Below are 26,798 nucleotides of genomic sequence, written 5' to 3' on the forward strand. Positions count from 1 at the left end.
TTTTGTGGTTTGTAAATTGATATCACTGTACTTAACTTTCATACAGAATTAGAACGCGATTTACCAGTTATAATAATTTGTTCGTGGCAATTATTTATGTTAGTTGACTTCAAGTACCATCGTTATCAACGTTCTGCGCACGTTATAAACAATAAAATGTATGTCTAAATTGAAAATGGATCATGCTATCAATTATGTAATCAGAATCATATAAAAAACCAAATGTAGTAATAGAATTTCAAGCAGAAGTTAATGCCAAAGAAATATCTCCGGAATATTTAACAGCAATACTGCTTCAAAAGTGTCGGTTGTAGAATAAAGGAAAATTCAATATAAGGAAAATTCAAGAATTTGTGGATATTATTAAAAAACTTGTAAATAAAAAAAAATAAATTCCGTAGTCATAGATCATACAGAAACTATGAGACTAGTGAAACTTTCTATCCAAATCCTTATTTGCTTATATAGGATGTTTGAACACTCACACAGTCATTGTTAATGGAAGCGTAGAATTGATTGAGACAAATACTAAAGTTTGTTAAAGATTAAAACAAACAGAAAAATCCCATACTGTTTTGTGATATTTACAATAATTATCGACTTATTAATTACAGAAATCTGATGAATGAACGCACGCTGAGATGCATGATTGAAGAAGCAATATATTTGGGCAAAAGCGCGGCCCAGTCGATCCAGCAACGTTGCCGGCACGCGGGGAAAGAAAAGACAACGTGCCGCTATTCGTGTCTTATCTCGCCTCTCTTATGTCTCATCATATATCGGCAACAAATTGCTTGATCGACTAGGACGCGCTGTGGCCGGAGTGACTACAATGCTCGTCGAATACCATCTCGGCGCGCGCTCATTCATCAGACTTATGTAAGTAATAACTCGATAATTAATGCGAATATTGCTAGAAGGTAAAAGATTTTATATTTGTCTTATTCCGTTCTATATCTCCAAGAATTCCTTGTACTGTGTTATATGAAACATCCTGTATATATAAATAAAAATAGTAAGTAATATCGAATAAGAGAACTAGCTACAATGGTTTTGATCTTGATGTACTACTGTGATCAAAAAGTATCCGAACTTTATTTTTTAAAAATCGCGGGTAAAACTGTAAATCAAATCCGTTTGCTTTCTTAAGTTGATACACATGTTCTTAACATTTGGTGAAAAATTCATGGCATTCCTTCAAGTCGTTTGAAAGTGGCAGTTCTTTATGTCAGAGAAGATTGTTGTGCACGGCGATTTTTACGATGTCGAAAAATATGAAGCAGAGAATTTGTTTGAAATTTTGTATTGCGAACAAAATTTCGTTCACAAACGCATTCAAAATGTTGCAAAAAGCTTATGGCGATGATTGTTTATCGAAAATAAATACATTTGAGTGGTTTAAGAAGTTTCAAGAAGGACGAGAATCCGTTGAAGACAACCTACGTTCTGGAAGACTATCAATGTCAATGGATGACGGTCACATTGAGAAAGTGAAAGAATTGGTGCTCCAAAATCGTCGATTGACTGCGAGAGATAGCAGATGAAGTTGGAATATCATTTGAATCGTGCGAGCACATTTTATCTAATGTACTGGACATAAAACGGGTCACATCGTGCTTGATTCCAAGAAACCTGAATTTTCTTCAAAATTTTCTCTAAAAACTCAACGTATGTCGCTCCGCAAGCACCGTATTCATCAGACATGGCCTCCTGCAACTTTTTCCTGTTCCCCCTACCGAAAAAAACCACTTCGCAGACAGCGTTTCGAATCGATTGAGGACATCAAAGAAAAATCACTGCGCGAATTGAAGGCCATACTGTCTGCCACGTATGAACGATGTTTCCAGGACTGGATCAAACGCTGGCATATGTGCGTTGCAAGCAATGGGGACTATTTTGAAGGAGACTATAAGAATTTTGATGATTGAATTGTAATTTTGATTTTTAAAAATAAAGTTCGGATATTTTTAGATCACAGTAGTATACTACAGAAGATATCTTATTGAATTATTTGCAAAGATTTTAGTCGTCGCTCATTATTTATTAAAAAATTAACAAGAAAATTCATAAACAGAGTTTATTTTTTTGACATAATGTTAGTTAAAAAATGTTAAACAGTATATGAACGGTGGTAGAAGAGGGTGGCTCTGCCTTTCCGGAAGATAATCTTAAAAATATATACAGGGTGTTCCGGGAGGAAAGGTCAATATTTCGTGGGGACATCTGCCCCCCATTCGTATGGGGGACAGATTTTTTAGTCATTTTCTGAGGATTTGCAAACATGACAAATGTTCGAATTAAAAAACCGATTGTTTGTTTTCTATGCACGTACGTTCTGTGTACGTTTTCTGTGTCCGTATTTGTTTTTTGTGTACACTTCTATGCATTTCTGCAGTTTTCTTCTTACAATTTTTTCATTGCAATATATATCAGGTGTAGTAAAAAGAAATCCATTATTTTTCCAATAGATGGCTTTAGTTATCTGTATCTCGCGTTGTATAAGTCCAATCGGGTTCCACTAGATGGCGTTAGAAAGATGAGATTTCGTACTAAAAAAACTTTTCTGACAGTTTTGTGATTAGTTGATTCAGTTTTGTTTGAGCGCGCGTCAAAGATGGACACTAGCAAAGAGAAAATACGCTTTAGTTTACAGATTTTCTTCGATAAAGGCGAAAACGCAAGCTAGGCGGCTGAAAATGTGAATAGTGTTTATGGTCCTGATACTGTAACAGCCAATCACGCGCAATTTTGGTTTCGTCGATTCCGTTCCGGTAATTTCGATGTCAAAGATGCACCACGCACTGGAAGGCCAATTGTCGAAAATATCGATAAAATCATGGACATTGTCGAGTCCGACCGTCATGTAAGCACTGTTTCGATTGCCCAAGAGCTAAAGATTGCACAAAAAACCGTTTGGAACCATTTGAATAAGGCTAGATACAAAAAGAAGCTCGATGTATGGGTGCCACACGAGTTAACGCAAAAAAACCTCATGGACCGAATTTCCATCTGCGAATCGCTGCTGAATCGCAACAAAATCGACCCATTTCTGAAGTGGTTGGTCACTGGTGATGAAAAGTGGATCACTTACGACAACGTCAAGCGAAAACGGTCGTGGTCGAATCGCGGTGAGCCGGCGGAAACGGTGGCCAAGCCAGGATTGATGGTCAGGAAGGTTTTGCTGTGTGTTTGGTGGGATTGGCAGGGAATTATCTACTATAAGCTGCTCCCCTACGGCAAAACTCTTAACTCGGAACTGTACTGTCAACAATTGGACCGTCTGAAGGAAGCAATCGCCCAGAAGCGGCCAGCTTTGGCCAATAGGAGAGGAATTGTGTTCCATCAGGACAACGCCAGGTCACACACATCGATAGTGACTCGCCAGAAGCTCCGGGAGCTTGGTTGGGAGGTTCTTATGCATCCACCTTATAGTCCGGACCTGGTACCAAGTGATTACCGTCTGTTCCTGTCCATGGCGAACAATTTTGCTGGTGAAAAATTCGCTTCAAGAGAGGCTTGTGAAAATCGACTGTCTCAATTTTTTGCCAATAGGGACGAGGGCTTCTATGAGAGAGGCATAATGAAATTACCTTCAAAATGGCAACAAGTTATCGAACAAAACGGCGCATATTTGATTTAAATTGGATCATTCTAACTATGGTAATTAAAGCCTTCAATTTCATGCAAAAATAATGGATTTCTTTTTACTACACCTGATATGTATAATCGACATTTATGAGTACACAATTTATGATATTAAGTTCGAAATAATGCGCGCAGCTCGGCACATCAGCGCGAAAAGAAAATAAACATATACAGGACGTCCCCTTTCGCATTAAAAAATGTCGGAAAATATGAAAGATATTAAAAAAAGCTAAAACACGTTTTCTATGATTTCGAAGGGGAAAGAGAATGGCATTATCAGTTTTTTATTTGGACGACATTTTCAAGATCAGTTAAAGGTCAACTTAATTTTTTAAATTAGAAAGTCCAATTTTTTATTATATCCTCTTTTTCTACCAATTAATTTTAACAACTTTTGTTTGAAACATTTTTTAATTTGCCTAATATTTTTTGAAATACCTAAAGAAAATTTGGTAACTTTTTCAACATTTAACTTACGATATCTCGTTAACTATTCGTCGAAAGAAAATAGTATTAGACTTTTTTACTTTATTTACTATCAAGAACATATTACTATAATAGTGCTCTAATTTTTGCTAACTTATTGACCTTTGGAAATTTCAAAATTATTAAATTAGTTTTCGCGATGGCGTCTTGGCGCTTTGACGCCGCGCGACAGTCAACGCGAACCGCGTTACAGCTCAGCTTCGACGCACACAGCTTGCCGCGGAGCGTTTATAGGCCGCGATAGGACGTGTGTGAAGTTGGCCCCGCACTTTTCGAATTTCGTATTTTTTCGAATTGTGCTACATTGTACTACATTTGTGCCGCATTGTGCCGTAATCCGCAACTCTGTAACTCAAAGCGTATTCAAGAAAATTAAGAAAACCAAAATTTTTGGTAGCCCCGTAATTTTCGAATTTTAAGTTAAGGGGGAGTAAAATGATGACCTTGACTTTGACCTTGAACATGTCCTTCAAGGTAATTTCAAGGTCAACTTTATTTTTTTAAATGGAACCCCCAACATTTTATTGCATATTCTTATAGCTTATCTCGAGAGCTTTCCAAAACACTATAATGAAACATTTTTTCATTAAGTACTTTTCGAGTTATAAAGGTTTGAAGTTAACAATTTGTTAAGTGGTGTGTGATTCCGGCCAGTTAAGGCAAGAGTGGTGTGTGATTCCGACAACTTAAAGCAAGTGTGGTATGTGATTCCGGCCAGTTAAGGCAAGAGTGGTGTATGATTCCGGCCAGTTAAGGCAAGAGTGGTGTGTGATTCCGGCCAGTTAAGGCAAGAGTGGTGTGTGATTTCGACCAGTTAAGGCGAATTTCATCCCAATTCGTCAGCTTGAGCAAAATATTCAATTGTACCAAACAATTCACAAAAAATGTTCAAATTTTGCCCTTCAACAGCCTGGCAATGTGCCAATCTGTTATAAACAGCTGAAATCGCATTCCGGAACGTTTCCGGCGGTATTAGTTCTATCTCTCGAGTTATTCTCCCTCTTAAATCATTTAAATCTTGAGGCTTGGTGGCATAAACTTTACTTTTCAAGTAACCCCACAAAAAAAGTCAAGTGGGGTCAAGTTCGGAGACCGAGGTGGCAACTCAATATGACCCCTTCGCCCTATCTGTCCTGAAAGACCTCATTCAAATATTGACGGACAATGACACCATAATGAGGTGGAGCTCCATCCTGTTGGAAATAAATTTCATCCATATTTCCACCAGTTATGTCCCGATTAGCTGGAACAATTTGTTCGCGAAGCATGACTGTGTATACTTGTGCTGTCAAATTGCTTTCAATGAAGAAAGGACCAACTGGTCCTTTCTTTTTTTGTTAACGCAGGGGAAATCCATCATGGATACCCCCCCTGGGAGGGGCAGGGGGTTATGTGAGACTCTTACTCACTAAAACCCCTGCGGGATGTCTACCTGTCGGACCGAGATAGGGGGAGTCAGGGGAACTGCGCCAGCATTCCCTCCCCGACACCCCGGTCCCAGGGAACGAACGGAGCCCCACGCCCAAGTACCGCGCCCTCGTGGACCCTCTCCAGAGAGAGGGTCCGGACGCGATGCCCCGATCGGCGTGTCGATCGAGTTGGCCTTCCGGTGCATTACGGGAGAGAGGGGACACCCACCCTCCCTCCCCGCCCCCTCCTCAAGAGTGGTTTCCACTCCGGAGGGGGTGGGGGGAGCGAGACCCTTTCCCAGAAGGCCTCGCTCCCCCCTATCCTACCTCGCCGACGCCCAGGGGAGGGCAAGGGGGAGCTTACACCCCTCCCCCCGATGACCCTCCCCCGCGCGTCCGCAGTCGGGCCCGAGGCGGCCGAGGGGGCGACCTCCGGTTGTCCGGTGATCGTTGCTTCTCCTCGGCTGGCGCTACCTCGAGCCCGCTACCCTGACCTGGGGAGCCCCATCCCCTCCGCCGTCTCCTCGGACGGTCGGAGGGGCGGCGTTCCCACTCGGCGACCTCCTTCTGGGACATGATGTCTTTGCAGAAGGAGGCCGCCTCCCCCCACACTTCCTCGCTCCCGCACATGGCGCGAACCATGCACGGGAGCGAGAGGGCCTCCACCCTGCACCCCACGGCCCTGGCCAGGACCCGGCGCCGCTGGTCCCATGCGGAGCACGAGACCAACGTGTGTTGCGCCGAGTCCATTCGCTCCGGGCAGTGGTGGCACTCGGTGATGGGTTTCTTTCCTATCCTGTGCAAGTACCTCCCGAAACATCCGTGTCCCGTCAGTACCTGCACCAGGTGAAAGGACAGTCCGCGTCCCCTCCTACCCACCATTTCTGGTAGGCAGGGGCGGACAGCCTCGGCCGTCCAGCGCCCGAACCCCCGTGGGTCCGCCAACTCGGCGGACCACTTGTCGAGGGTCCGAGCACAGGCCTGGGCCTTCAGGGCCTTCAGGTCCCTGACCGATAGTCCCTCCCCCCTCTCTCGGAGCTCCTTGATTCGCCAGTAAAGGAGAAATCTCTCCTCGACGAGGAGCTCCACTAGGGGGGAGCCGGCCAGGGTGGTTGCCGCCATATACAACACTGTAGCGTACCCCCGGATTGCCCTCATGACCACCGGCCGCATCGCCTGACGAAGGTTCTTGTTGCGCCCGGTGGCCAGTAGCCGTGACGCCCATATGGGCGCCCCGTAGAGGGCGATCGAGTACACGACACCGACGTAGAGGCGGCGAGCCCGCCATCCCGGGCCCCCCTGAATTCGCATCAAGCCGGCCAGAGCCGTGCTCATCTTGCGAACCCGGGGAGCCAGGCAGCTGAAATGGGCCCTGAAGTTCCATTGGCTGTCCAGCGTCAGGCCCAGATATTTTATCGTGGGCCCGACACAGACTCGGACACCATACACCAGGACCTGGGCTTTTCGTGGCCTCCCCTTACCCCGGTCATGGAATAACATAGCCTGGGTTTTCTGGGGAGCCACTTTCAGCCCGAGGTCATTGATGGTGCCCTCCACCGAGTTCAACGCCGTCTCTGCTAGGAGGCGAGCCTCCCCCCAATCCTCTCCCTCGGCCACCACCAGCGTGTCGTCTGCATAGCAGACGACGTGGGCGCTGAGGGGGAGGGGAGAGCGCAACACCCGGTCGAATGCGATGTTCCACAGCAGGGGGCCCAACACGGACCCTTGCGGAACACCGCGCTCCATTCGGCGCCAGCCCTGGACCCCGCCTCTCCCCGAGGTTCCTAGGCGAGGTCCCTGTCCCTAAAGTAGGCCGCCAGGATGTGCCGGAGATAGACGGGCACCCCGTGGTACTCGAGGGCCCGTCCAATCTCCGGCCAAGGCAGGGTGTTGAACGCGTTGGTTATATCCAACGAGACTGCGATCAACCCTGCCTCCTCCTCCACAGCGGTACGGGCCAGGTCCCGCAGGTGCTGGATTGCATCCAGCGTCGAGCGTCCGGGCCTGAACCCGTACTGGTTGCTGTGGAGGTCCGCTCTAGGGACATATGCTGGACGAGGCGGTCGGCAATAATGCGCTCGAGCATCTTGCCCGCCTCGTCCAGCAGGCAGATCGGCCTGTAGGCTGGCGCCCCACCGGGCGTCTTGCTCTCCTTCGGGAGGAGGACCAACTTGGCCCTCCTCCACTCGTGGGGGAAGACTCCCTCCTTGAGGCATCTCTCCAGTACATCCCGCGTGGCTGCGGACAAATTCCCCTCGCCAAGGGCGAGAGCCCAGGCGCGGCCAGGAATACCGTCGGGGCCCGAGGCTTTGCCCTTGGCCCCGAGCATCTTTCTTGCCCTGGCGAACTCCTCCAACGAGACCCCCGGGTCCTCGTTCCAGTCCCCGTCCCGTAGCTCCGGGACAGGGATCTGGGGAGGGCCCCCCTCCATCCTCGGAAAGAGGGTGTCGAGGCACCCCTCGAGGTCCCGGGGGTTCATAGACTCCGTTGGTGGGGGCGCCCACGGACGTATCTTCCCGACAGTCCGTTTGTACGGGCGCCCCCAGGGGTCTTCGTCTAAGGAGTCCACCAGTCGCTCCCAGGCTCTTTCCTTGGCTTCGTGGATGGCGGTCTTCAGGGCTTCCCTCTCCTTGAGGTAGCCCTGCTTGGTCCCCGCGACATCCGCCCGTCTCGCCGGGCTCTGGTGTACAGCCTTCTGGCTCGGACGCAGGAGTCGCGGATCTCCGCAATCTCCTGCGTCCACCAGTACGCCGCCCGGCGCCGGCGGAAGTGGGACCGGGGCATCGTAGCGTCGCACGCTGACGCCACGATGCCTACTACCTCCCTCGCCAATTCCTGGGGAGGGAGGGGGTCCCGTTCACCTGGCTCTCTTCCGAGATGCCAGGTGGCCACGAGGACGGCCGCCTGGAACCTGTCCACGTCGAGTCGACCGAGGGTCCATCGTTTGTGGAGGGGAAAGTACCCCTCCCCAGGGCGGCGGGCCAGCACCCGGTGAGGGGTGGGGAGTCGGAGAGACCACATCACATACCTATGATCGGATAGTGTTTCCCTCTCCAACTCCACCACCCACTCCCGCTGACGGGAACTGCAACCCCACTCTTCCGAGTGGGCGTTGAAGTCCCCGGCAACTACGACAGGTCGGGGGTGGCACTGGCGCACCACGTCCCCGATCCTGCCTAGGACCCCCCATATTCAGGCAAGTTTGCCGCGGCCTTCATTGTTCCTGTGGTGGGGGAGATAAACCCCCACCACAGTGACGGGCCCGCAGTAGACCGCTACATACGAGCTCCCCTTCTTCCTGATCTTACAGGGGGGAGCCCGCTGCGGGATTGGCCACCACGGCCGCCAAGCCGCACTTGCTACCCAGCCAGTTGGGGTTACCGGCTGGGATGAAGTTCGGCTCGGTGACCACCCCCAGCCCGGCGCCCAGTTCCGCAAGCCTGTGAACCCACAAGTCTTGGGTCCGGGCGCCGCGGCCGAGGTTGGCTTGGGAGACCCGGAGGAGCGTGAAAGCTGAGCATTCACGCCTCCTCCGGGCGCTCCTCCTCCACTCCCTCCATGGAGGCCTCAGGCGACGAGGACGCCGCCTCAGCCTCCCCGCAGGGAGTGTTAGCCATTGTGGCCTCTGGATCCGATGCCTCCGCAGAGACTACCGGCTCGGTTGTCTCCTCCGAGGTTATGTGGGGGGTCCTTACCTGCGACACCTCCACCTCTAGGGAGTAAGAGGGGAGGGCGCCAACTGGGGAAGCCAGGGATGGCGCGTCCTCTGGCTTCCCTTGTAAGGTTGTTAGGGGTGGAGTAATCGCCTTCACCCGCCTCACCTTATCCGTCGTTGACTCCTCCTGGGATGGCGCCGTTTCCGATGTCGTCGTCGTCGCCTCCTCAGCTCCCGTTGCCAGAGTTGCCGCCTCCATGGCCCCGCGCTTCCTCTTCTCGCGCTGGGGCATCGGTTCCGCTGGGATGTCCATAGCAGCGGGGTCCAGGACGCAGTCGTCAGCCGCCTCCGTTACCATCCGGGTCCACCTCCCTCGTTGAAGGGGAGGTCTGCCCGACCTCCCCTCTATCTCCTGTTTCCGTCCCTGGTGAGGAGGTCGACCCATCCTTTTTCTTGGATGGAGGGGCGGCCCCAGTTGCCCACCCATCAGCTCCAGGTCCGGCTTGCTTCCTCCTCCTCATCCTCCTCTCTTTCCCGGTGAGGGAGCGGCAGGAAGGACCGCCAACCTTATGGTCGGCCCTTCTTCCCAGCCCCATACAGACCGGGCAGTGGGCTACTGCCGCCTTGCACTCTTTGGCACGGTGGCCGGGGTCACCGCAATGATAGCACGCATCGCTGCGGTCGACGGTGTTCCCGCACCGCCCTTGCACGTGTCCCTCCTCCAAGCATTTGAAACAGAACTCGGCACGAGCGGGCAGCACCGTCACGCCGACGCAGGTCGAACCGATCCGGACCCGCCCCGTCGCGGCAGCCTTGCTGGCCGCCGCGAACAGGCACCGCACCACCGTAGAGGCCATTCCCCGCTGAGTAAGGTTGTACCTGCCCACGGACACTTCCGTAGGCAGGCACCCCCCAGCCTTGGCTACCGCGGCCGCCACCTCGTCGGCCCCGACCATCGCGTCCAGGCCGGTGATTCGCACTGATGCGATCTTCACCGGCCTCTGGACGCGGTAATCGGGGCCTTTCTCCGCCGCCAGCTTGCTGAGCTCCTCGGCAAGCTGGTCGGCGGAGGGCCCTGAGCCGAGGCCAGGCACCTCGATCAAAAGGGCACCCGTGCGAACCTGCAAGGCTCCCGGGATGTCCAAATCCTTCGGGTTGATCCGGCGTCTGGCCTCAGTCATGAAGTCCTTATAGGACCCCTCAGGGCACGTGATGGTGACGGCCGCAGATCTAGGCGGCCTCGGCATCACTGCCGCTTTCGGTCCCCCCCACCTCGGGCCGGGAGCCTGTTGTGGAGGAGTTTTCTTCTGCTCCTGTTTTGCCTTCCTCTTTTTTCTCCTCCCAACCACCTTGCTCCAGGTCTCCTTCTTCCCTGAAGCAGTGTTCAGCTGGGAGGCGGTTGGGAAGGAGGAGGAGAGGGTATATTCCCAACCCCCTATTTCCGACCTGGTGTTCGGCCAGCTCCTCCTTTCCCTCCTTTGTTCTTGTCCTGTTCCGGACCTTTCCGCTCTCCTCTTTTGGCGAGGGCCTCTTCCGCCCTCCTGGGGGGGCCACCTCACTTCCCCCTCCTTGTTGGGCTGCCGGTCTCTGCTCCTCCCTCTTTTGCAGCGGCTGTTCCTGCAGCAGCTTCTGCCTCCTTTTGGCAGCTTTCTTCTTCCTCTCCTCCCTTCTCTTCTCCGCCTCAGTCCTTTTCCTCCCCGTTGGAGCTGGGTCCTTACTTTTCCCGGCACTTCCCTTCCCGACCGGGTCAGCAAACGCTTTCCCGGCCAGAGGGGGCGAGGTCGAGGGAGGGCCGAGGACCTGGATTAGCTCCTCCACATTAGGAACCCAGGATCCCCTGTCCGCCCTCACCTTCTCTCAGCATTGGAGGAAGTATTCGATACCCCTGGACAGGACCTTGTATGCTGCTTCCCCCTCAGGCTTGAGGCTTGAGGAGCTCGAGGAGCTCTCGATCCTGGCCTTCCTCTGGATTACCCTCTTCTTTTTCCTCGATGGGCCCGGTCGAGGTTCCTTCCTCATCGAGGAGGTTCCGCTCTTCTTGGCAGCCTGGGCACGTTAATGCCGCAATTTGCTGGTGCTGGTCTCGCATCTATGTCCTTGGTCACTAGTTTTTCCTCAAGGCTCCGGACCGTGATCCTCATGGACTTCAATTCCTCCCGGAGTTTCTCCGCCTCCTTGTTCGCCGCAGAGGCTGGTTCTCCTTCTTCATCGTGTGCAGCGACCCTCGCGATAAGGGTCGTCATTATGGCCTCGGAGGTGGCCACTGCTCGGTTCATCAACGACACAAAAGTCCCCTTCAAGGTATTTGACCTTCGTGCCACTAGTCTGATACCCCCGAGAGCTCGGCCCACCTCCGAGGCCAATTCCGGCGTTCTCGCCTCCCTAAGTAGCGCTCTGGAGGCGAAGTCCCTAAAGACCTCCTCGGCAGGGCGCGTATCCTTCAGAGACCGAAGGATTCCCCTGTCGAGGAGGTCCGCGATCTCTGTCTCGAGACGGGCTTCCATCTTCTCCTTCTTTCTTACCGCCGCTTCCTCCTTCTTCTGACGTATCTCTACGAATCGGCCGTGCGTTGGTTTACGGCCCCGAGGGTCCCTATCCGGGACCAATGTCGGAGGAGGCTTGGGCTGTGTCGGCAGGGTCACTATTACGATAGACGCGGACGATTCCCCGCTCGTCGTCTCCCTTCTTCTTTCCGCCGTGCCAGTGGCCTGGATGGAATTGGCCTCGTTTTTCCCGGTGATGGCCTCGGCGTTTTTGTGTCTAGCCACAAACTTCCCTGTACTGTCTCTGGCCACCGGTATCCTAGATTTTTGAGAGAGGATGACATCCGACGTTATCGTCGGCTTCCCCGTGGTCATTCCTCTCTCCCTATTCGCGTTCGCGATGTACCCCCTTGCCCGTACGCCCCCTTTACTGGAAAGGGGGCCAGGCCTAATGTAACCTTGTGTCGGGGCTGGGTGTTTGAACCCCTCTGTCACCTTCCTTCCCTCGTCGGGCAGCTCATCCCCCGTCGAGCTAGCCTCACTACCTCCCCGGTAGGAGGGGCGCTTCCCGTCGCTGTGCGGGGAATCCTCGACATACGACGGTCGCTCCTTTTTCCTGATCCGGGAGCTCGTCTGGCGAATCCTCCGGTGAGGATCGCCCTTTCGGCTGATAATCGCCGGGGTCCTCCCTCGTTGCGCGGCCGCACCTTCTTCTTCACCGAGGGGCCCGCCTTACACGCTCCCCGGCGGGAGCGGTCTCTCCAGCGTTCTTGCTCGGAGGAGGACAGGTTGTCATGGTCCACGTCTGAAAGCGGGCCGCTTTCGCGGCTACCTCTGGAGATCCGACTCCTGCTCCTTCCGGAGCAACGCTGAGAAGGTGACCTGTCGCCAGTTGGCGACATGCCGGGGATCAGGTCCAGTTCCTCGCCGCGACGCTTCGCGGTAGCCATTTTGGTACAGGGACCCGCGGTTAACCCCTGCACCTGCCCGTCGCTTGATGACGACATAGGGAGAGCCGGGACACTACTCTCCCTACGCCAGTTCTCAGTACCGAGACCTGAGACTTCATATCCTGTCGTCGTCATTGTAAATCCATCCGGGTGCCGGATTATTACGAGTCCGGCCCACTCGGATTTGATTTCGGGGTTTCCCTTCCCCTAGACCGGCTGCCTTCACCAGGCTAACGAGCCCGCTCTGCCCGCGCTTTGGGCCTCACGAGTGAGACCCTCCAGACCCTGGATAAAACCTGGAGGCAGCTGCCCATCCAGGAGTATTATGAACGCTCTTAGTCTGGTCCCTCTGTACAGGCCACCCCGGCATGGTAGAACCTGCCAGGGGTTGAAACCCCCGCCGGTACAGCCCTGTACATCATCGGGACACGCAAACTCCCCCACCACGACAAGGTGGCGCCCACGGGGGAGAAAAGGTATGTGGGGGTCCGAACGGGACCCCCCAAACCCTCCCTTCGGTAAGGAACCGAGGGAGAAACTACCGCACCCGCCCCCCGAGGGGCGGGTCTTCCCCCCAGGACTCCCTCCTCCTCCGTACCAAAACTGGATTCGGGGATCGCACTCTGGGGGAAGGCTATTTCTCCTGGCGCGGTCGGGGATGTTCCCACAAGGGGTCGGCCCACCCCCGACCGCTCCTACCTGGCCCATGAGTCCCGGTGGGGGGCCGCCCGTAGCCGCTACCCCACCGGCAGATCCCATGGACCTGGGATGGGGGAGTGTGCGGGGAGAGCTACACCATGCTCCTACACCGCCCACTCCTCCCATCCCTCCTCCGCCAGGAGGGATGCAGAGGCTTCCACCTCCATACTATCCGCTTCGGAGACCCCCCTCGGCCTAACCGCCGAGGGAGGATCCGGCGCAACAGGAGCGGCCGACGCTCCTCCCGCCCCAGGCCCTACCTGATCTGTCGGTGGCGGAGGCTGAATCGTTTCAGCCTCCGTCACCCTCGTCCTTGCTTTGCCGGCCTTATCCGGGCCAGCGACCGGTGCCACTGCCCCTTCTATATTCTTATCAGCGGCATCGCCGGGCGGCTGAATGTCAGCCACAGCTCCCCCGCGTGCCGCCTTTTTCTTTCTCCTCCTCCTCCTTTGGGGAGGAACCCCTCCTCTCGGGGCGAGGGACCGCCCTACACGCCGGACCACCCATTCGGTGATCCGCTTTTTTACCCTCATATTAGCAAAGAGGGCACCGAACAGCTTCGGTGCACCCCTTTGCCACGTGACCGGCCCCTCCACATCTGAAGCAGCGACCTGCCAGACCGGTCTGGCAGGTCATCGCCATATGTCCGTAGCGTAGGCATCTGAAGCACTGGAGGGGCCGGTCCTCCAGTACCCTAACATTAGCCCTCCCCACAATGAGCCCCCCGGTTGCCAAAAGCTTTTGGGCCGGTGCCAACGGGCACCGGACCCAAGCTGCCCCTAGCCCTCCAGACGATCTCCTAATCTCCCCGATCTGGAGATCGTCTGGAGGGCATCCCGAGCATTTAAGTATCGCGGCCCTCAGTAAAATAGGGGTGACCGAGTCCTCCAGGCGGAGCTCTGCCTTTCTCGCCGGCCTGGAGACTACAGCCTCCCCATGCATCACGTCCTGCAAGTCCCTGGCCAGGCGGTCAGCTTTATCCCGACCGCCCTGGCCAGGGACCTCCAATATTACTCCCCCATTTCTGGCGCGTTTGACTTTAAACGCACCAGTCTCTAGGCCGATCTCCTGTAGATCGACCCGGAGCCTGGCCTTTGCCATAATCTCATTAATCGAGGAGCCCCCCGGCAACGCTGTAACCGTTACTACAAGATTGCGCGGAGGGTTCCTCAGCTACGGTTTCTTCTGCGGAGGAGGGGGTCTCTTCCTTGGGGCCCCCTTCTCCGCTACCTTTCCTACTTTGGTAGGAGGTGCCACCTTCTTTGTGGCACCCCCTCCTACCGACTTGGGGGTTCAGCTTTCCCCTTTCCCCCTTTCCCCTTCCCTTTCCCCTTGCGAGTGGACACGACCGTCCACTCGCCCTCCCTTTCCTCCCCAGTGACAGCCGGCTGTCAGGAGATAGCCGGCTGTCCTGGGTGGTTGGAGGGGGGCGGCCCCGCTGCCCGCAGCTGCTGCTGCTAGAGAGGGCAAAAGCCTCTCCAGCAACCGCCCAATGTGGGCGATTTCAGACTTGAGGCCCCGGACCTGGACTTCTAGGGCCTCAAGTCGTCCATCAGGGCCGCCCTCCTCCACCAACCTTTTATAATCAGTAATAACATCCTCTATATCGAGGATGCTATTCCTGAAACCCTTGTTGAGGGCCTCAAGGGGCCTTCCATAGCCCTTTGCTGCCCTGTTGGATGGATCTATCCGAAGGGTCCTTAGGTAATCGATACCTTCCAGGGCCCCCTCGGATAGATCACGACCCCTGCCCGCCTCCACAGCGGGTCTCCGCACGGGCGGAAGACCCCACTGATGGCGCCCCATACGCCCTCCCAGAACTCCCCCCTCCCGCGTGTTTCGGAGAGGAGCCTCCCAGCCGAGGGTTCTTCACCCTCGACCGGGGGAAACTCCTCCCCCAGGAAGAGTTCCTCCCACTTTTGCGTGGCGGATATTTCCCCATCCGCACGCGTACAGGGAGCTGCACCTCCCCCCCCCTCGGTGGGAACTAACGCCCCCGAGGGGAGGGAAGTACACCTCCCTTTCCTGCCAGAGCTGCGAGGCGGATTCCTCCGCCTTGCGCTTCCTTATTTTCGCGCTTTTTGGACCGGCGAAGGTCGACGGTGGGTCCATTCGACCCACACTCGGCCTCAGCCAGTCCAAAAGCGCTTCCCTGCGGGCGGTAACCAGTTCGGGTGGCGCGCCCGCCTGGCACGCGCCGCCTGGCTCGTCGCATGATGACGACGGGGGGGGGTGCCGGGACCGTACGCCCCCTCACGCTGTGCCCCGGCTCCGAGTACCGGGGCGCTTTTCTCCCTAGTCATCATTGCTCCATAAATGCACGGGTTTTACGTACCCCTGCAACACGGGTGCAATTTCGAGGTTTTCCTTCCCCTAGACCGGTTGTCTGCCAAGGCTAACGAGCCCGCTCTGCCCGCTCTGTAGGGTCCCACGAATGAGACCCTCCAGACCCTGGTTAAAACCTGGAGGCAGCTGCCCATCCAGGAGTATTATGGACGCTCTTAGTCTAGCGCCTCTGTACATACCACTCCGGCATAGTAGAACCTACTAGGGGTCGAAACCCCCGCCGGCACAGCTCTGTACTTCATCGGGACACGCAAGCTCCCCCACCACGACAAGGTGGCGCCCACAGGGGAGAAGACTAACTGGTCTATCATTAAGAATATTAGCCCATACGTTAACTTTTTGTGGATATTGGGTATGATTGTCTCTTTTCCAGTGAGGATTAACGTCACTCCAGTATCTACAATTGTGTTTATTTACATTTCCAATCAGTTCAAATGTTGCCTCATCAGAAAAAACAATATTATTGAGTAATAGAGGATCGTCGACAATCATCTCCATCATAAGATCACAAAATTTGATGCGTCTATCAAAATCGTCTTCGGGCAACTCTTGGACCAAATGGAGTTTGTATGGATGCCATTTATTCAATTTCAGAATTTTACTGACAGATACATGACCGATTTCGTGTTCTTGTGCAAAGCGATTGATGGAAATGTGGGGACTTTCAATGAAAGACTGTAAAACATTTAATGCCTTATCATTATTTGTTGCTATTTTACGTCTACCAGATCTTGGGCGGCTTTTAACGCTACTAATGTCTTCGAAACGTTGAATAGTATGAATTACAGTACTTTTGGAGATCCTATTATTTTCATTCCGAAAATTTTTATTAAATAATCGCTTTACTGTTTTATACCCTCTTTATTGATCTCCACATCCTTGCATCATTAACAGTGTTATTCGATCTCTTTCAGAAAGCTCCGCCATTCTTAATTAGAGCAAAGAAAAATTAATCAGGTAAGTGATAGGAAATTGATCTAAATAATTAAGTAGAGAAAAATACTAATTATTAAGTGTTGGTCCAACTATCGATTTGTTTATTTCAACCAGCACTAGCAAAAAGCTTATTGAGCAACTGAAAATCTAATAGATCAATTAATGATATTTACGAAAAAATTCTGGGCTATTGAAAAAAAAATGAAGATGTTTGGGACAATCAATTGAAGCGCAATGGCTTCTTTTGTTACGGAAACAATTTCTGGGGCTGTTCGTTTTCGTCCACAAGGTGACTGCTGTTTTCTAAGAAGAAGACAGCATTGCATCGAAGATATTGTACAAATCAGTGATCCGTATTGTTTGTTGAAGAGCTTGTATTACTATTGGTGCCTGCGAGAGTGAGACAATAAAGATCGGCCCTGCCAACGCTTTCGGGCAGATTCCCGCCTTCGGACATCACGCATTCGTGCAGCTTCTCGCGATCACCTTCGGGCAGTTTTCCGCCATAGCCTACTAGCATAACCGCTTGAAGCCGTACAACTTTGCTATTGGACATTTTTCGAAAATGCATTCTTACTGAAAATATTAGGGGGAGCCGATACTTTTCGATTAATGTATTTTCCTTAAACCAATTAATTGGTCTCATTATTTCGCGCACAAAAGTATTAAGGTTATGATTACTGAAAACTAAATAATATTTTACAAGATATTTTACATTTTGTGTCAAAAAATTATTAACTTCAAATCTTTATAACTCAAAAAGTACTTAATGAAAAAATGTTTTGTTATAGTGTTTTGGAAAGCTATCGAGATAAGCTATAAGAATATGTAATAAAATGTTGGGGGTTCTATTTAAAAAAATAAGGTTGACCTTGACATGACCTTGAAGGACATGGTCAAGTTCAAAGTAAAGGTCATCATCTTACTCCCCGCTTGAAACCATACAACTTTGCTATTGGACATTTTTTCCAAAATGCATTCTAATTGAAGATATTAGGAGGGTCCAATACTTTTCGATGACCCTGTATATAAAGAATTGAGTACTTTATTAGAAAGAAAGATATTACCAAAATATATTTATACCATTATATTACAAAATAGACAAAATAGGATTGTACGATCAACTTTTAAAATATTTGATTAAGCCTACTAATACCATATCAGATACTGAATCCACTGAAGACGAAAACCTGAATGATTATTCGGGCACTGATAGGAATTTATATTTTATTCTTGTTATCCCACAAAAAACATGGCACGACATAAATTCCGAGTCAGTAATTTATAAATCTAATATAAAAATAGGAAGAAGATGTCTCTGTCTCTATCTTTGTCTCCGTCTCTGTCTCTTACGAGGTGTGAAGCTTTTAATTCCTAAAATCTGTTCCCCTTCGTTACCCGTGCTGCGGTATCTATTAGTCTGACGACATTTTGTCATAAGGAAAAAATATTGCATTTCGTCATCACAATGCAGCACAATTTTCAGAAATAAAAAAATGTGACATTGTTTGTTAACTCCCACCACCTCCAATAGAATATTTTTTCACCCATGTGGTTTTTCAAAAATATTTGTGCGTATTCTTATTGTATTCGAGTAGTACAACTCAGCACAATTCGCAGAATTTAATTATCTGTCACGGTTTAGAAATTATATAAATATAAAAATTATTTATTAATGGGAGTGTGAAGCTTTTAATTCCTAAAATTTGTTCCCTTTCGTTACCTGTGCTGCGGTATCTATTAGTCTGACGACATTTTGTCATTAGGAAAAAATATTGCACTTCGTCAGCACAATGCAGCACAGTTTTCAAAAATTAAAAAATGTGAAATTGTTTGTTAACCCTCACCACCTCCAATAGAATATTTTTTCACCCATGTGGTTCTTCAAAAATATTTGTGCGTATTCTTATTGTATTCGATATAGCACAACTCAGCACAACTCGCAGAAGTTTGGTAAATATATTGTAAAAATAATTATTTGTAATTTTATATTTTAATTTCGATATTTTTTATCTACTAAACGGAAGCGGAAGCGGATATCGAGTTTTCCTAACGGCACAACATAACACAAATTAGCACAACTCGCAGAAGTTTGATAAATATATTGTAAAAATAATTATTTGTAATTTTATATTTTAATTTCGATACTTTTTATCTACTAAACGGAAACGGAAGCGGATATCGAGTTTTCCCAACGGCACAACATAACACAAATTAGTACCAATCTCTCAAAAAGAGTTGGATTTATTTAGTCAAAAGTGCGAGGCTAGTATAATTTCGTTTTTATGCAATTTCTTCATTGCTATTAAAGTTATCGATCTCGCCTTTGCGGCACAAATCAGTACAAGCATTGCACAATACTGCACAGTAAAGAGAAACTCAAAATTCGAAAAGTACGGGGCTATCAAAATTTTTGTTTCTCCTAATTTTCTTGAATACGCTTTGAGTTACAGAGTTGCGGATTACTGCACAATACGGCACAAACGTAGCACAATGTAGCACAATTCGGAAAAATACGAAATTCGAAAAGTGCGGGATCAACTTCACACACGTCGCGATGGACGTGACAAACGTTAAACTTTACGCGGTTATTACTAAAAAACTGTGCGAGATATCGCTAAATGGAACAGAACATTTTTGTTCCTCTCGCTTAGCTCCATGCCGCTATGGAGTTCGTGTCTTAATGTAACGTATGGGACACCCTGTATATTCTTATCCTACATACAGAGTGGGGGATTATAAGTTTACAACCCGAAGTGTGAAGGTAGATTGGGTTAAGATAAACATAAAAGTCCCATACCGTTTTACGAGATTCGCAATAATTATCGAGTTATTAATGACAGAAATCTGAGGAATGGGAGCGCGCCGACATAGATGATTGGAGAAGTGTCGTTGCAGCTACTCAGGCCACAGCGTGGCCCACTCTATCTAGCAACTGTTGGTGACATGCGGCGAGACGTAGGTCCGGCAAGATAAAACAACGAATAGTGGCGCATTGTCTTTCCCCTCGCCGCACACCGGCAACAGTTGCCGGATCGACTGGGCCGCGCTGCGGCCTAAGTTGCTGCAACGCTTTTCCAATCATTTATGTCGGTGCGCTCCCACTCCTCAGATTTTTGTCATTAATAACTCGATAATTATTGCGAATCTCGCAAAACGGTACGGGACTTTTACGTTTGTCTTAACCCAATCTACTTTCACACTTCGGGTTGTAAACTTATAACTCCCCACCCTGTATAACATTCTATAATTTTGCAGTTCAATAAAAATTTCACATTTCTATCAGCATGAGATATTGATGAAATTGTCGGATATATTATGTAACCACGAACATAATAAAAACACACACCATATCATATTGCATTAAATCAATTTATATCATTTGATATGAGTACAATCGTAAAACAGTTGTAAAAATAAAAACGTATATAGTCTTTTTGATGGTATTTAAACTCTAGTAGTATTGTTTTATTTTTTAAATATAAATGTTATTTTTTTCTTATTTTAGTTTCAGCAAAAATAAATTATACTAAAACGATACTTTTCTAAGAGCAACGATTAAAAAAAATATTGTGGCCACGTAAAAAAATATTTGATACGCATGCTCAGATTGATGGATAAAAGTTCGGGGTGAAAAAATCGCGAAAGGAAGAAAAGGGGAAAAATACACAAGCTCGATTGTAAAGAGATAAGAATATATGCTGACATAGATATTTGAATAAAATTTCGAGACCAAATCGTACGGAGCGCGCCACCAGTTCGCGAGTACTTTTTAAATTCATTCTACGATCACCGTTCCTTTTCTTCTCTACGATCGTGCCACCTGGCGTGTGCACGTGACAACAACTGCTTCGATATCGGGAATCCGACTCGGTATTTTGCCGCGTTCTTATCACAAGAATTTATCGCATACGACTAGAGAGAAAAGGAGAGAGAGAGGGGAGTAGAGATGAAGAGAGGAACTAAGGAGAAATGATAGAAAATACCATAGCGCTTCGCTATTTGTATTGCATAGTCTCAGAGAAATCAAAATTTCGAAACTCCGGAACTGAGATAATTTCTTGAAAAATTATAACATCGTAAAATCCCTATATCTTATCCGAGATAATATCTTAAAACGCAATTTTCCCGAAGTACATAATTGTACAAAGTACATAATTGTAAAAGAGAAGCTATTACCCTAAAAACAGTACACACAGATGTATTAATATTTCTCCATTTGGATACACATTTGCTGTGTTCAAATAAGTAGATTTTAATGTACTCGATTGTACAACAAGATAATTCCAATATTTTAGTAAAATTTATTTAATAAATAATATTTGGGGAGACTATCTTGGTATTCGTACAGACCTGTGTTATAGCTTCTCAGATTGTTCCTCTTTCAAATTTTCGTATGTTTTTTTGGGGCAATGCATGTCTTCAATCTTGTAACCGATATCGCTGGAATACTGGAAACCTCGAACTCAAGAAAGTATGTCCGCATCTCTTCGGTTTACAGATTTCCTATATTTTATTTTTTCTCCTTCAATGTTACGTATCACTCGATATCATATTCATCGTTGTCATGTACGTATTCGCAATTATGTTCTCGCATCTCGATAACTTCGTAAGACCGTAGGTCTTTACGATTTGCACATTTGCATTGTTTTCTGCTGGTAATTTAGACAATGAGTATTACATTGACCATATACAGATCAGCTTTTTCCCTAAACATACACAAAAAAAATCTTAAGATGCCGACGCGATGCTGTACGAACGATGACAGTAACGTCGTTGAGTTCTTCTCACCTCGTATGCTCAATCTCATGGCAAATATGGTTAGCCACATCAAACGAGTGGCTCGTCCTAACAAACCCTTCTGGATAGCATCAAAGTACTTGGACGAGGTAAGCTCCTCTTCTCGTGTGGATGCGCTCCACACACATACACCTCGTTCTCTCTCTTTTCTACATAGAGACTACGTGCTACGTATGTGAAGTCCCATTGAGGCGACCACATCAAAAGCGTGCACTCGAGCTTTAGCGGCTATGTCGGCCATTACCGAAGCTCGTTTTACGCAACTTTATACTAGGTAATCTTCATGTCTCGGCACCCACCTTTTCACCATCGTTACGTCGACGGTCGACGTGAAAATTGTCATCGTGGATTGTCGCCTTCCGCACGTGGAAAAGTCACGTGCTGTCGTGGCGGCCGTTCGAGGAATTTTTCAGAGATGACGACGACGACGATGACGATGATGAAAACCCTATGGCACTTTTTGATTCAGCCTGTTGAGAAAATAACATTTTAATTCGTTCCACGGACACAAGGATTTTGCTACTTCCGCAATCGAGAGAACTCACGAATCAATAAAGAGTACATTTATTTTTCTCTCTATTTATGTAACAATTTTTATTATTTTTTTTATGTTTATCGGCTAAAATAATAAACAATAGGATAATAAACGATAATAAGTATAAGGTAATAATATACGATTTTTTTCTGTGTGTGGGGGGTGAAACGTTTTTATCAATCTTTACGGTGTTGTCTGCGTAAAAAATAAATATAAAATAATATACGATAATATAAAAACGTTAATGCTTAATCAACAGCACGGCACGGAAGGATAAGCAAAGGAAGATGAGCAGCTTTTTTTGGCCTGAGTGTTGTTCCTACAAAGGTATGTGGTATCTTTTCACGCTTTTGAGAGCTACGCGGATGTGTGCGCTTAAAAAAAAAATTGAACCACAAGATTCGTTCGGGTTATATCGAAAAGTCATTCGATAATTGCGCCTGGAGCGTTACGCAGTGTTGGGCTTCCGAGCAGAAATATTGAAACGGAATTAATTGGATGGCAGCGGACCAATTAAAATTCTACACGCACTCACGCACTCATTCACGTACGCATGCATATGCGCACGCATTCAACGTACTTATATCCACTATCGAGTCTTCGAGAGGCAGCATAAATAAAGCGTTTAACGACTCGAACTCAAAGCGCCACTTTTGAATTATAAAATAATTGTTATGTAAAGCGCTATAACGCCAGTAAAACACGCCAGCGACTTTTTACGGTTACGCTTCACTTTTTTACAGATACGCACCAACGATTTGCAAATGCGGAACCACGCGTGCACGCACGCATGCTGCGCCAACGGCCACATGGTCGCGCTGGTCTTTATCGTTCTCTCGCGTATTTCTCGACAAAATATTCCAAACTCCAGATATTTAAAACGTTTGAATAGTCGCACGGTTGAATATTTTATCCAGGCATTTCTCGCTCGTCGTATCCGCGTCAATTAAACGCCTAAACAAAATTGGACCGAGCCACGATTCACTTTGTTATTCGTGGCTCGGTTTTCATGGAGCACTTTTATCGAGCAGGCAAACCCCGATATATCGCAGGAAAATATTTCGAAATTACCGTAAAACCGGTTATTCATACCGGAATGTCTATACGCATTTCACGTCGTGAATCCGCATAGAACAAAGCGAGAAAAGAAACCCCATCAACTGATCAATCGATCGAATCTTATCAACTAAGTCAGCCGCTATTCTTAACTCGTTTCGTAAATAGTTAAACAATTATCGATTTATCAGCAGTTGCCGCTCAATAATTTGTGGAGGAGCGTGTACGCGCAATACGAATTCGGCAAACATCAGGGCGTGCGAATGATTAACTAAGCTCGGCTCGCGGCGCGGGGGTGTCATGCAAATAGGCATTATGTATTCCTAGTTCATTGGGGACCGATCATTAATATTTGCATCCCCGTGTCCCCTCCTGCATGCGGCTTTCGCAAGCACGTATGTTATAACGATGGCATGTATTCGCGTGCACGCATGTACGTATACGCGTGTACAGTCACGTGCATTAATTCGCGCCGTGAGAGGAGAAACGTTATTCCCCCACTCCAGCAGTTATTCTTCGCCAGCTGTCGGAAACCGGCCGGGTCAAGCGCGAAATGTAAATAAATACCTCAGTATGATGGCTCATGCCAGGCTATTAGTAAAAATCTACAATATTTTAGAAACACACATCGGCCTTGAATTGCTTGGATTTACGGCGGTGATAAATTTTCGACCACAAACTGTAAGAAATAACATTCCGATTCGTTAATTTTTTAATCAGCCATTTACGGCTGAATTAAACCCGCGGAAGCGCATCCGTCAGCACGTTCTACTATTATCTCATGATAAGACATAAATGTTAAAAGAAGTTGTAAATCAAAATAATAGATGTTTCTGAAACCGATGTATATTTCCAAAATATTGTAGAAAAGTTTTTACCAACAGACTGGGAAAAGAAGAGCGCATGAGTCATTATATTAAGATGTTTGTTTATATTCCGCGCTAACCTCGACTGGCCTTCGACAGACGGCCGGAGTGGGGGAACAACGCTTCTTCTCTCGCGGCGCGGATTAATGCGCGTGACTGTACGTAGTATACAGACGTACGAGCACATACGTACGTTAAACAAACATGCTGCGGAGAGGTCCAATGTAGATAATGACCAAAGCTCGAAAATTCGACGAACTTTCGTCGATGCGGCCGATCGAGCGCGTAGCCCAAGAGCGTTACGCACGTTCATTTGCGGATATATATTTTCGGGGGAAAGAACGGTGGGAAATATTGGTAACGAGGCCGTGTCCGTTGCCAGTATTTCGACACAAAATCCGCGGATGGTTTTCTCGTCCGGTTTTCACGTCCGTCCGCCGCGGACACGATATCAGCATTTTCCGCTTTTCGTCCTTTCCCACCGCGCTCATGAAAGACATCGAATTTCGGCAAACGGCCGAGCCTCGCGAGAAAATCGACCGGCGGCGGCTGGTGGGGGACAGTCGTTGGACAGAATTTACCTTGTGCACCGACGACAAATTGGAATCCCGCCTTTCACCCACGACGATAAATTTCGTAAAATCGGGATTTTTCGCCTCGCCTCTCGGAATTCTTTCGAGCTGCCGTCTCTCGTGCGGAGCACTTTTCCAGCATCGTCAATCTTTCGCGGGATATATAATCGGCGACGTGAAGGAGGGCGGGCAGAAGTGAAGCGACGCGTTCGTTGCTTTCATTTGGTTTCACGGTGATTTTTACAATTGTTATTTCGAATAATTCGGCCCGTGCCGGCTCCCGCGAGCGCGAATAGCGGTGGTCTATCGGTGCCGTTTAAACTGTTGGTTTTCCGAGCCGCAAGTTACAGGTCGTCGGCTGTTCATTGGACCGCACGACTCTCCGTTCGACTGTATCGACGATATTGGCTTTATCTTTCTTCTCTTCCACTTCGAAGTCAATAATTGTCAGCAGAGCGCGAATAGGTATCCTCGACCGTACGACCAGCTCGTTTTATTTCTTCTTTAACTTGTGCTTCTCACTAGCAACGTGTGAGTGAGAGCGAGAGCGAGAGCGAGAGAAAGGGGGAGAGGAGAAAGAGAAATAAAAAGTGCTTTTATTACGATAGTTGCTCGATGAGCGTGTCGTTCGACGTTCGTGTTACACGGTCACTATAAAATGGATTTCGATTGTGAACTGAAAACTCGACGATGCGAAAACGTGCCGTTTGAATCATTCGTAAACGCAAGACCATGTGCAATGTGATAATTCCACATGACAAAAGACAGAATCGGTACGTAGGTAAATGCACTAACAGCCGAACATTAACAATGCAATGCCACAATCATTTCATTTTATAAGAATGCGATGTTTGATATAATCCAATTGTATACTAAAAATTAAAATATAAAAATTTGTTATTATCAAGAAGATACACAAAGCTTCTAAATATTACAAACATTTTCAAGCGTATACGAATGAATTGAAACTCGGACAATCTCAAATATTTCATGAATAAACTTTACTAATCTGAATATTTCGCGGCGTAATTATCAAAATAATTTGATTTATTACATCATCTACTTATTTTACAATATTTTATTAAGAAATTAATTTATAAATATTTCACGCCAACTGTACATTTAAAACAACATAATTTTTCTATAATTTTTTAATTAACTCTCAATTGTTTTGGATAGCCGTTAGATGTGACAGCTTATAGTAACGCGATTATTATACCGACTGATATAATATCGTTGCAGGATTATATATACATGAAATGATACACACAAATGATCGAGTGAAAGAATTCATTTTATAATAAAAAAAATGAAACTTTTAAAAGCACACACACATAGTAATGATAAATTTCCGTATATATTTGGTAATAAGAATTGGGGCAGTTGGGGACACTCTATTTTATAATACTTTCCTCTTTCATTTCAATTCGATTAATATGAGTGCTCCGCACCATTATTAGGTCGCAGGATAAACGCAGGGTGGAGGAGGGAAAGAGAAAATTTTCTAAATTAAAGTTGCACGTATAATAAATGGGATATCACGTAATTTGCAACGTTTACGAAACACGGACGGAGAGCCGCCTCTGTACAACTGCAAATGTTTGGACTAATCCGCATATTATACGAAATATTGTAAATCCGATTACGCGCGACGTAATGCCACCGTTCGACGTCACACATAACGAGAACGTCAGTTGCATTGGCAACGACCTCATTTCCAGATCTAATTCGGCATTTGCGACCACATGCATCATTCGCAAATCGGTTCGGTGTGCCTTTCAGCGTGATGGAAAGCAAACGACAAACACCGGTGTCGTTAAATCACCACTGATAGCTCGTACATATTGTTAGCTCCGACAAACCGGCTGAATTTTTATCATCAATATAGATCAGAGAATATGAAAGATGAGGTGTGAAAGAGAAACTGGACTAGGACAAAAGATAAGTTTAATGATGCACAATAGTTTCGTTTTAACACAATGTTAAGAATAATTTTCATTAAATAGACATACACAGCTACATAAGAAAAAACAAATAAATGTGTGATTGTTAGATAAGAAATAGAAGCAGAAAAGTGGAAATTTACTGAACGAATTACATAGGAAACTTCGTATTCCATGTATTAATTTCTACTTTCTACTTCTTTGTCTGTACCTAGATAAAAATAATTCCGCTATTCCGCTTTTATTGTTACTGCATATTCATTGCGACAGTCACAAAACTTAGTGACATTATCAATTTTGCGAATTATTCATTATTAGAAAAGCAACAACTCTGTTGCCAGAATAGAGAAATTTTATTGAATGAATTTATTCTTGAAACCGCGTGAATTCACTGTTAGAGCAAATAGTATATTCATA

Source organism: Harpegnathos saltator, unplaced genomic scaffold (genome assembly GCF_003227715.2).
Source record: "Harpegnathos saltator strain DR-91 unplaced genomic scaffold, Hsal_v8.6 scaffold66, whole genome shotgun sequence".
NCBI lineage: Eukaryota > Metazoa > Arthropoda > Insecta > Hymenoptera > Formicidae > Harpegnathos > Harpegnathos saltator.